We start from the raw sequence: 11,013 nt of genomic DNA, 5'->3' as shown, positions 1-11,013 counted from the left end.
ATTACACAATCTGATCACAGCTGGAATAAAACTTTTAGAACACTATAGTACAGTATATAATATTGAGTCTTATGACGAAGAAGGTATTAACAGGATTAACATAATTGAAATAGCTATGCCTGGAAATAAACATAATGAATGGTATTTCCTAAGTCCTACTAAAAAATATCACTCAACATTGAACTTATTTCACATTCTACCTTCTTCCTACAAGAATTACTTTTATATTTTCAGTCGATCCTATATGCAACTTCCTTAAACCATAAAGTCTTATTCTCCCCATGTAGTATCATATGCTATGATAACTTATTCTATCGTTTTAAGCAAAAAGAATGGTGTAAATAGCTTTAGAATATGAAAACAAGGATGTTACCAAGATTTAGAAGTGGCCAAGTGAGTCTTCACTAAAGCGAGTCCTACTTTCTACAATGAATTCTGAAGAAGTTGACTGTAAACAAATATATTGTGGGGAATTTGTATTGCTTGCGTTGCTAGATTTCATTAGATACTTTGCACTCCTGACTGCACATCAATAAAGGGATAAGAACTGCCTACTTATACTGTAAGTGATACGAATTCATTTATGCCTAAGCTGTACCTTGGTTGTTAGGTGATCTTGCTTATTTTTTTTTTCAGTTTTGACTAAGGGCCAGGGTGCGGAAAATGTTTATTGAACTTTATTCTTAATGTAGAGCAGTAGGATGCTCTTTTGCCTGATAATGTTGTTTTTGTTACTTAATCAGTATGTTATGATCATGTAAAAACAACTTATTTTTAGAATTTATTTTATTAGAGTTGTATCTTCCCATATAGCTAACAAACATACTTTATGTTTTATGCTGTATATAATATGTTGAATTTCTAACTGCAGGACATGAGTTCATGAAAATCATATTTTTTTGAAGATCTAATCTTTTAGGTGTAGTTTATGGGCTTTTTTATCCTTAGGTTAAGCTATTGTTGTCAATTGGACTATATTATTCATTTTACCTCCTGTACAAACAGTTCAGGCAGAATTGGGGAACTGTTATGTTTGACAAAGGAAAAATCTTAAAGAAGGCAATTACAACAGCAGGATAGTGAAAATGTTCAATTGTTCCTATGATAATACTACCTTCCATCCTTTTCATTTAAAATAATGTCCAAGCCAAGCTGGAACAAAGAAACCAATGGCTAAAACACCTTTTGAAAGGAAAAGTAAAAAGGATTATAAAGATTAATGATTGATAGAAGATGACCCCAATGAATGAATGCAGTACTGTATAAACACATGAAATAAATATACTGTCGTGGAGAAATATAAAAGGTGAGACGCAAACACTTATGTGGTAGACAAGACCATATATTTTATCCAGATCTGAAACAAGATAGTGCTGGGTATGCACAGTACAATTAGTTTGCCCCACACCAGCATACTCAGGCATGAGTGATGCCAAAATTTTTTTTTTTTTCCTCCCTCCTCTCAGCCATAATTCATTGTTTCTTCTGTGGTTTCTCCTCGTGTAGAAAACTAAGGAGAAGGATGAAAACTGTAAATCAGTGCATAGTTCCAGTTGTTTGGATGTGAATATCTCCCCCAGTTAGGGATTCACATCTGTGCAGCTGTGAGATGCCTTTACTTGATTTATCAGTTCCAGCGGTGATGTAGGCTTATGACCTCTGATCATTCCATGAACGTTTTCTGTGAGTACTTTAAGAGAAGCTCTGTCTTCTTCCAGAACTGTCCGTCCCAGTGTTAGTGTCAGTGCCAGTGTCTCTAGTGAGTGTTCCCAGTGCTCCCCTTGTGTCTGTGACCACAGTGGTATTGGATCCAAGTGGGAATTCCATTTTGTTGTCCCTCTCTGTGGGAGCACCAACATTATTGGCTCTTCAGACTTAGACACCTCTAGGATTAGTGGAGACTGTTTCATCTGGTAAGGGGATGAAGAAGAGACCTTGCTTTATTTAATTATCATTTACCAGCTCAAACTCATCTTCCTCCTCTTTCTCTTCTTCTTTCTTTGACAATTTTTCTCTTCAGAAGATGATGGATGTCAAGTCCAAGAAGGCCTCGTGTAAGTACTTCAGTTGAGTTTCTAGGGACTGCCTCTCTCCCCAGACGAAGGTGTTGGTACCAATGAAAAATTTCAAGTGTTAAAGATAAAATTTATCTTGAAACTGCTTAGTGTTAGGTACTTAATGATCAGCCATAAGGGTGGCAATGAATTGATTTTGATTCTAAGTACAAATCCTGAATTTGATAGGAATATATACAGCAGATTTAGAATGAAATTTTTTTCACCTCTTTATGGCTGAAAGTTTTAAGTCAACATTTGACCCTTAATTTTACCCAGTGTTACTATTTTAGTCCTTGGTGGGCAAAAGTATTATCATAAAAAGAATTTCCCTATGGGTCTGTGATCCTGTTGTAGATTGAATTTGATATTAAAGGGTTTACAGCATTTGACTTATTTCACTAAAGGAAAATCAAGAGTGTTAGTGATAAAATTATAAAGCAATCAGCTGTTATGGTGGAGATGGGTTGATTGCAATTCGAAGTACAAATCCTGAATTCAACAGGATGAAATACTATATCAACTTTTATCTCTCTTTATAGCTGAATGGGCTAAATTAAATACATTACCTTTATTTCTACTTAGAACTAAGGTTTAAATCCTTGGCCATGCAGAAGTATATACAAAACAAACTTCCATACGGTCCTGTGATCCCATACCAGAGATAATTTGATTTTTTCCGTAACTCGAATACAAATCAATGCTATTTATTGGGGTATGCTTAAAGGACGACCCATTAAGATGTAACGAGAGCTTTTTCAATATTAAACTTACCCGATAATCATGTAGCTGTCAACTCCGTTGCCCGACAGAATTCTACGGGAGGGATACGCCAGCTATCACTATACTAGAAGGGGGTGTACTCACAAGCGCCACCTGTGGCCAGGTACTACAGTACTTGTTGTTGACGCCACCTCACTTTTTCCTCTGTCGTGCTTCCGGCAAGACGTTCTTGGATACGCTTATGATTTTGGAGTATTGTTCACGGTTTGGTGAAGTATTTCTCTAAAATTTGCAGCTATTCGCTATACTAGAAACTTCTATATTAGCTTAGTTAGCTTTTGGAATTAATTTTATTATGGTGACGAAGAGAGTATGAACTCTCTTTCACCTTTAAATGGCCGACCCTTCCCTTAGACGGAAGTGTTGGTGTCTTAGAGAGTATAGACTCTCTTTCTTAATTTTGCTTAACAAAAGTTATAGATTTATTTTATATCTCTCCGCCTTTTATAGGCCTCTTCGATTAACTTCCTTTTATTATAAAATTATTAAAATTAATTTTTATATATTCGACCTTTCCTAATGGTAGGCGGTCTTTTCTTGTACCGAAGTTAATTAACATTGAGCCCGTCATTTCGGTTTTACCTGTTAACATATTATGCTATTTTAATGTTTTTGAAAGAATTTCTTTGATAGTCTCGTACTGTTTTCAAAGTTGAACTAACGTTTTGTTTTGTCTCTGCAGTTGTTGACGTTTCAGAACGTTCAACTTGCGCTCTATCGTTACGATAGAGAGAGAATTTTCACGGTGTCACGTTGCAGTAAGAGTAACCGTGTCTAGCGTTTTGTTCATTCTTTCTTAACTTAATGGTTTTAATTCTACAAAGGAACTTTTCATTTTGGGAAATTTTTTCCTTTAACAATAATATGTTTTAACGATATATATGATTGGGCTCTTCTCTCAGGTTCTAAGTCAAGAGAGAGAGAGAGAGAGAGAGAGAGATAGAGACGGAGGGAGAAAGAGGAGGATAAACGTTTCGTTCAAGCGAGTAACGTTGTTATCGTTTTTGCTCTTCTCCCTAGTCTCTTTAGGGGAAGAAGGTAAACGTTTCTAGAGTTTTTCTTGTTCTCAAGCTTTATGCGGTGAGAGATTTTAAACGTAGTTTATTTGATCTAGTGTTTAGTCTCTTTCCAGCCACTGAATTATTTATCTTTCATTAGATTTTTCTGTTACATTGTAATTCTGTTTTCGCAATTACTAACTTTTGAGAAAGGATAGAATTGCGTGTTTCAGGTACAAACCACTTAAAGTTTCGAGTTCAGTGAAATAAGTGCAAACAGAAAATCAAAGTGATAAGTGATTAGCGCAAAGTGTGTCAGTGTTGTGCGTGAGGGTACTTCTGTGCGTGTCAGTCGTCCTCCCAGTCCGGGACCTCTTGCAAGCTCCCAAGCCCAGGGGAGAAGCAATGTCGAAGGGCAAAAGGGTTCGGCAGGCCTTGATCGGCGCACAGAAGTATCCTCGGTGGTTGCGGGCGTGTCTTAAGAGACCGTCACTCCCACCCGCAGACGATTGAGCCCTTATTTTGCTCGTCTGCAGAAGAAATTTTCGGGGAGAAAACGCTGGTCTCAGGTCTCAAGACCTCTTAAACGTAAAGTCCAGACCTATGCCAGACGTACGAAGTTAGAGTTCAACAACCCGGATGCAGTCATTGGGTTAGCTCTGACTCTCCTCAGTCTCAGGTGACTGCACTCCGCCTAAGAGGAGTAAGGTTCTGCCACAACAGATCTCTGCTGTTAAGGCTTTACCTCAGCAGACCTTAGTGTCTGCCGACCCCAAGTTGACTCTACTGCAGTCCATGCAGTCACAACTTTCAGTCTTGATGCGTGAGTGTCGGGCTGAGAAGGTTGCGCCTCCGCCTCCGCCTGCACTCGCTCCGCCTGCGCTCGCTCCGCCTGACCGCAGTACCGCCTGCCAGGCGTACGATGTTGAGCCACGTTCTGAGTTTACTGTTCCCAGTGGTGTACAGCTCCCTCCGCCTTCCTTAAGGCAACCTCAGCAATGGGATCAGGAGGCTTATACCTCTCTTCCTCCGCTTCCACTTGCTGCTCCACCATTGATGCAACTCTCGGTTGAGGTACAACAACCTCTCCCATCCATGAGTCAGTCTCCTCAGCTCTCGCTGCAGCGAGCTCAACCCTCCTCAAGGCAAGCACAACACCTTAGCCTTGCGCCTCAGGAACCTCAACTCGCGAGACAATTACTGCTCGTTCCTCAGGAACTTGCTACTGCGCATCCGCCAACCACTCAGCAAGCGCAACCCTTGAGGCAGCAACCTCATGCTATGAGTCAGCCACCTCAACGCATGCATCTGCCACTTTCTCCTCAACTTGAGAAATAACAAATGACAATAATAACACCTCATTACTTTCATACTTGCATTTGTAATCATATACATGTATGCCTACACAAACATTATGATAATGGAGGTTATTTGTCTTACTTATATAAAAATATATATGTATTCCTTGCAATATATTTTTAACAATATCGCAAAATATGGCAAAAATCTTCAAAACAAAAATGAATCATGAGTTATGAATGTAAGGTAAATATTATGTTGATATTAAAACCCCATGCAAGCATGCATGAAGCACTCTAGCACTGGTCATGGAATTTCTGAGAAATGTTAAACGCCATGCAACACGCTCTGCTTACCTTACAGCATGCTCTACATACAGCATGCTCTGCATACAGCATGCTCTGCATACAGCATGCTCTGCATACAACATGCTCTGCATACAGCAGGCTCTGCATTCAGCATGCTCTGCATACAACATGCTCTACATACAACATGCTCTGCATACAACATGCTCTGCATACAGCATGCTCTGCATTCAGCATGCTCTGCATTCAACATGCTCTGCATACAGCATGCTCTGCATACAACATGCGCTACATACAGCATGCTCTGCATACAGCATGCTCTGCATACAACATGCTCTGCATACCTTACCGCATGCTTCTCAGTCATTCATCTTTGGTTGTTGCCAACTCACTAGACTGTCAAGCAGTTTCATAATGTTGCCTTCTAGTCTGCTGCTTTTGCACCATTGAAACCCTCACTGAGAGAACTTAACTTTTCTCGGATATGGTCCCTGTAGATGAGAAAGTGCTTTTCTCCCTCCTTCTGATATTCCCTTGAGGACTCTGTCATTTGGAGAGGAGCCTTTAGCTGCGTAGCCTCCTATGGACTTTTATTTAAGCATAACATGCTTCCAGGGAAGGTAATGGTTCCATTTCAGTCACTAACCCCGTCTGTTACCACACCTGCTCCCATAGACCTTGAGCTGTGTTGCAAGACATACAGTCCAAGCTTAGTCCTTGTTAAAGGATTTTTTGTTTACGGAGTCAGTGTGTCACTGGGAAGACGTTCAACAACCAGCAGAAGTGACTTGTTGTGACGCAGTGCGGCAACCTCAGCAACCCGATAAGGAGTTGTCTGTACGACCCAGACAGTCTAGACAGCTTCGGGTTGTCACTGTACTTCCTCGCTTCCCCATGGTTGACAGTTCACAGACTGTGCAGCAGTACCATGATCTTGTGTCCGGCTCCGTCAGACGACTGGCTTTTAAGAGCTCCCACAAGTCGTCGCTGTCTGGAGATTCTCAGATGGACTATGGATCTGACCAAGGAACTGGGCCTCCTGGTCAATTTTGAGGAGTCTCAGCTCATCCCATCCCAGACCATTGTCTCCCTGGGTATGGATCTTCAGAGTCGAGCTTTTCGGGCTTTTCCGTCGGCCCCAAGGATCTTCCAAGCCCTAGAATGCATCCAGAGCATGCTGAGAAGGAACCGATGCTCAGTCAGGTAGTGGATGAGTCTAACAGGGACACTTTCATCGCTGGCCCTGTTCATCGTGTTAGGGAGAATCCACCTCCCCCCCTTCAGTATCATCTAGCTGCTCACTGGATAAAGGACATGACGCTAGAGACGGTCTCAGTTCCTGTTTCCGAAGAGAGGAGGTCTTCTCTCGCGTGTTGTAAGAACAGCTTTCTTCTCAAGGAAGTCTACCTTTGGCTGTTCAGAAACCCGACCGCCGTCTCCTCTCGGACACATCAGACACGGGCTGGGGTGCGACTTTGGACGGACAGGAATGATCGAGAACATGGAATCAGGAGCAAAGGACACTTCACATCAATTGCAGGAGTTGTTGGCGGTTCTTCTGGCCTTGATAAACTTCAAGTCCCTCCAGCTTAACAAAGTGGTGGAGGTGGACTCTGACAACACCACAGCCCTGGCTTACACCTTCAAGCAGGGAGGGACTCTTTCGTGAAGTTGTTCTAGATCGCAAGGGACCTCCTCATCTGGTCTAAAGATCGAAAGCTCACGCTGGTAACGAGGTTCATTCAGGGCGGTATGAATGTCATGGCAGATCACCTCAGCCGGAAGGGTCAGGTCATCCCCACAGAGTGGACCCTTCACAAGAATGTTTGCAGCAGACTTTGGGCCCTGTGGGGTCAGCCAACCATAGATCTGTTCGCTACCTCGATAACCTAGAGACTCCTATTGTTTTGTTCTCCGATTCCAGACCCAGCAGCAGTTCACGTGGATGCTTTTCTGCTGGATTGGTTCCATCTCGACCTGTATGCATTCCCGCCGTTCAAGATTGTCAACAGGGTACTTCAGAAGTTCTCCTCTCGCAAAGGGACACGGCTGACGTTGGTTGGCTCCGCTCTGGCCCGCGAGAGAATGGTTCTTAGAGGTACTGCAATGGCTGGTCGACATTCCCAGGACTCTTCCTCTAGGAGTGAACCTGCTACGTCTACCTCACGTAAAGAAGGTACACCCGAACCTCCACGCTCTTCGTCTGACTGCCTGCAGACTTTCGAAAGACTCTCAAGAGCTAGGGGCTTTTCGAAGGAGGCAGCCAGAGCGATTGCCAAAGCAAGGAGAACATCCACTCTCAGAATCTATCAGTCTCAAAGGGAAGTCTTCCGTAGCTGGTACAAGACCAATGCAGTTTCCTCAACCAGTACCACTGTAACCCAGATTGCTGACTTCCTGTTATATCTAAGGAAAGTAAGATCCCTTTCAGCTCCTACGATCAAGGGTTACAGAAGTATGTTGGCAGCGGTTTTCCGCCACAGAGGCTTGGATCTTTCCACCAACGAAGATCTACAGGACCTCCCTAGGTCTTTTGAGACCTCAAAGGAACGTCGGTTGTCCACTCCAGGCTGGAATCTAGACGTGGTCCTAAGGTTCCTTATGTCATCAAGATTTGAACCTCTCCAATCAGCCTCTTTTTAGGACCTCACATTAAAAACTCTTTTCCTCGTGTGCTTGACAACAGCTAAAAGAGTAAGTGAGATCCACGCCTTCAGCAGGATCATTGTTTTCACATCTGAAACGGCTACATGTTCCTTGCAGCTCGGTTTTTGCTAAACGAGCTTCCTTCACGTCCTTGGCCTAAGTCGTTCGAGATCCCAAGCCTGTCCAACTTGGTGGGGAATGAACTGGAGAGAGTACTTTGCCCAGTTAGAGCTCTTAGGTACTATCTAATAAGGTCTTAACCTTTACAAGGACAATCAGAAGCTAGACGCTTGATAGTGTGCTATCAAGAAACCTTCTTTTCCAAGTTCTAAGAACTCAGTTTCTTACTATTCAGGCTTCTGATTAGAGAAACACATTCTCATCTGAAGGAAGAAGACCTTGCTTTGCTGAAGGTAAGGACACATGAAGTGGGAGCTGTGGCTACTTCAGTGGCCTTCAAACAGAGCCATTCTCTGCAGAGTGTTATGGATGCAACCTATTGGAGAAGCAAGTCAGTGTTCGCATCATTCTATCTCAAAGATGTCCAGTCTCTTTACGAGTACTGCTACACCCTGGGACCATTCGTAGCAACGAATGCAGTAGTAGGCGAGGGCTCAGCCACTACATTCCCATAATCCCATAACCTTTTAACCTTTCTCTTGAATACTTTTTATGGGTTGTACGGTCGGCTAAGAAGCCTTCCACATCCTTGTTGATTTGGCGGGTGGTCAATTCTTTCTTGAGAAGCGCCGAGGTTAAAGGTTGTGATGAGGTCCTTTAGTATGGGTTGCAGCCCTGTATACTTTAGCACCTTTGAGTTGATTCAGCCTTCCAAGAGGAACGCTGCGCTCAGTAAGGAAGACGATCTTATTAAAGGCAGAGTAACGGTTCAAGTCGACTTCCTTACCAGGTACTTATTATTTCATTGTTATTGTGGATAACTGATTATATGAAATACGGGATACTTAGCTATCCTTTAGTCTTGTACACTGGTTTTTCACCCACCCCCCTGGGTGTGAATCAGCTACATGATTATCGGGTAAGTTTAATATTGAAAAATGTTATTTTCATTAGTAAAATAAATTTTTGAATATACTTACCCGATAATCATGATTTAATTGACCCACCCTTCCTCCCCATAGAGAACCAGTGGACCGAGGAAAAAGTGAGGTGGCGTCAACAACAAGTACTGTAGTACCTGGCCACAGGTGGCGCTTGTGAGTACACCCCCTTCTAGTATAGTGATAGCTGGCGTATCCCTCCCGTAGAATTCTGTCGGGCAACGGAGTTGACAGCTACATGATTATCGGGTAAGTATATTCAAAAATTTATTTTACTAATGAAAATAACATAATTACCCATCCTGCTAGTTAGCGGTGGTATAGGGGATAGCTAGCTATCCCTCCAACTCACCCCTGTGAGTGTGCTTCACTTTGCTTTTGGCTCATATGGAGCCCCTATCCCACCTAGCAGTAGAAATAGTGAGATGGGCCGAAGCCTGCTCGGTACCGCTATTAATCCGCTTCATTCCAGGCAAGAGGAATGTGCTCGTCGACAATCTGAGCAGAGCATCTCAGATAGTGGGTACCGAATAGTCTTTGGATCATCTAGTAGCCAACAAAGTCCAGACTTTAAGGGGTTCTCCGACTATGGATCTGTTTGCAACGACTCTGAACTTCAGGCTTCCATTGTACTACACCCCTGTCCTAGACCCTGAGGCTCTCTGTCAAGATGCATTCTAATAATGGTGGGACAACATTGACGTTTTCGCCTTTCCCCCTTTCTGTCTGATGAGAAGGGTACTCAACAAGGCCAGAACATTGGTCAACCTCTCAGTGACTCATAGCTCCGCCATGGCATTATACGGGATGGTTTCCGGACCTTTTGCAGATCATGACAGAGCCTCCAAAAGAACTCCCTTCACAACATGATCTACTCAGACAACCACATGTCAACATCTACCACAAAGCCGTAGCTTCACTACGACATCACGCCTGGAGACTATCCAGTATCTCCTCATTCAGAGAGGATTTTCGCAACAAGTTGCAAAGAGGATGTCTGGATATCTGCGGAAGTTCTCAGCGGCAGTCTACCAGGCAAAGGAACATTTGTGGTTGATGTAGTGGAAGGGGTATCTCTCCACTCGATGCCACTATTCCAGCAATAGCAGAGTTCCTTGTGTATTTGCTGGAGGAAATGTTCCTTTTAGTTTCGGCAGTGAAAGGCTATCGCTCAGTCTTAAGCCTCGCCTTCAAACTAAAATGAATGGACATCTCCTCATCGCTAGAACTTTCCTTACTCATATGGCGATACAAACTTACCTGTCTTCAGTCAGAAGTGAGCCCTGCCCCTTGGAATGTGGTTCGAGTTCTCCAGTCTCTAAAGAGGCCTCCCTACAGACCATTACGCCAGGCAACAGATCACCCCATGACTTGGAAGACGATGTTCCTGCTCGCCTTGGCCTCGCCAAAATGAGTAAGTGATCTGCATTGTCTCTCATACGACATCGCCCATTCAAGGGGATGGGGAGAGGTAACATTCAGCTTCGTCCCTGAGTTTGTTACCAAGACTCAGAATCCCTAGGTGTCGGTTTGTAGATTCGACTCCTTCCGGATTTTGAGTCTTCGTTCTGTAACAGATGACCCTGATCATCTCTTACTCTGCCCAGTGAGGAGTTTGAGGCACCTTAAGAGAACAGCCGCAGCCCATCCTCGTGTGCCTGCACTCTTCGTCAGCACAGGAAGGACCAAGAGGAGGGTCACCAAGAACACAATATCATCATTGATTTGCAAGGTCATAGACCATGCACTGACGTCTCCTCTCCGTAAGTGACAATCCAGATCATCTGTTACTGTGCTGAGTGAGGAGTTTGAGGCTCTACCACAAGAGAACGGCAGCAGCCCACCTCATGGTGCCTTCGCTTTTCGT

The 11,013-nt window shown here is 43.3% G+C and overlaps 1 protein-coding gene across 1 annotated transcript in view; it reads left to right on the top strand.

Moving 5' to 3' along the window:
- Positions 1-410: 410 nt before the first annotated feature.
- Positions 411-11,013, top strand: part of LOC137631718 (protein downstream neighbor of son homolog) — a 129,678-nt gene continuing 119,075 nt past the window's right edge. Inside the window, exon 1 of the mRNA XM_068363600.1 lies at positions 411-562. The gene's annotated coding sequence lies outside the window, so the exon portion shown is untranslated. The remainder of the gene's footprint in view (positions 563-11,013) is intronic.

The sequence above is a fragment of the Palaemon carinicauda genome, chromosome 40 (assembly GCF_036898095.1).
Source record: "Palaemon carinicauda isolate YSFRI2023 chromosome 40, ASM3689809v2, whole genome shotgun sequence".
In the NCBI taxonomy this organism is placed as follows: domain Eukaryota; kingdom Metazoa; phylum Arthropoda; class Malacostraca; order Decapoda; family Palaemonidae; genus Palaemon; species Palaemon carinicauda.
This window is presented reverse-complemented; position numbering and strand designations above follow the sequence as displayed.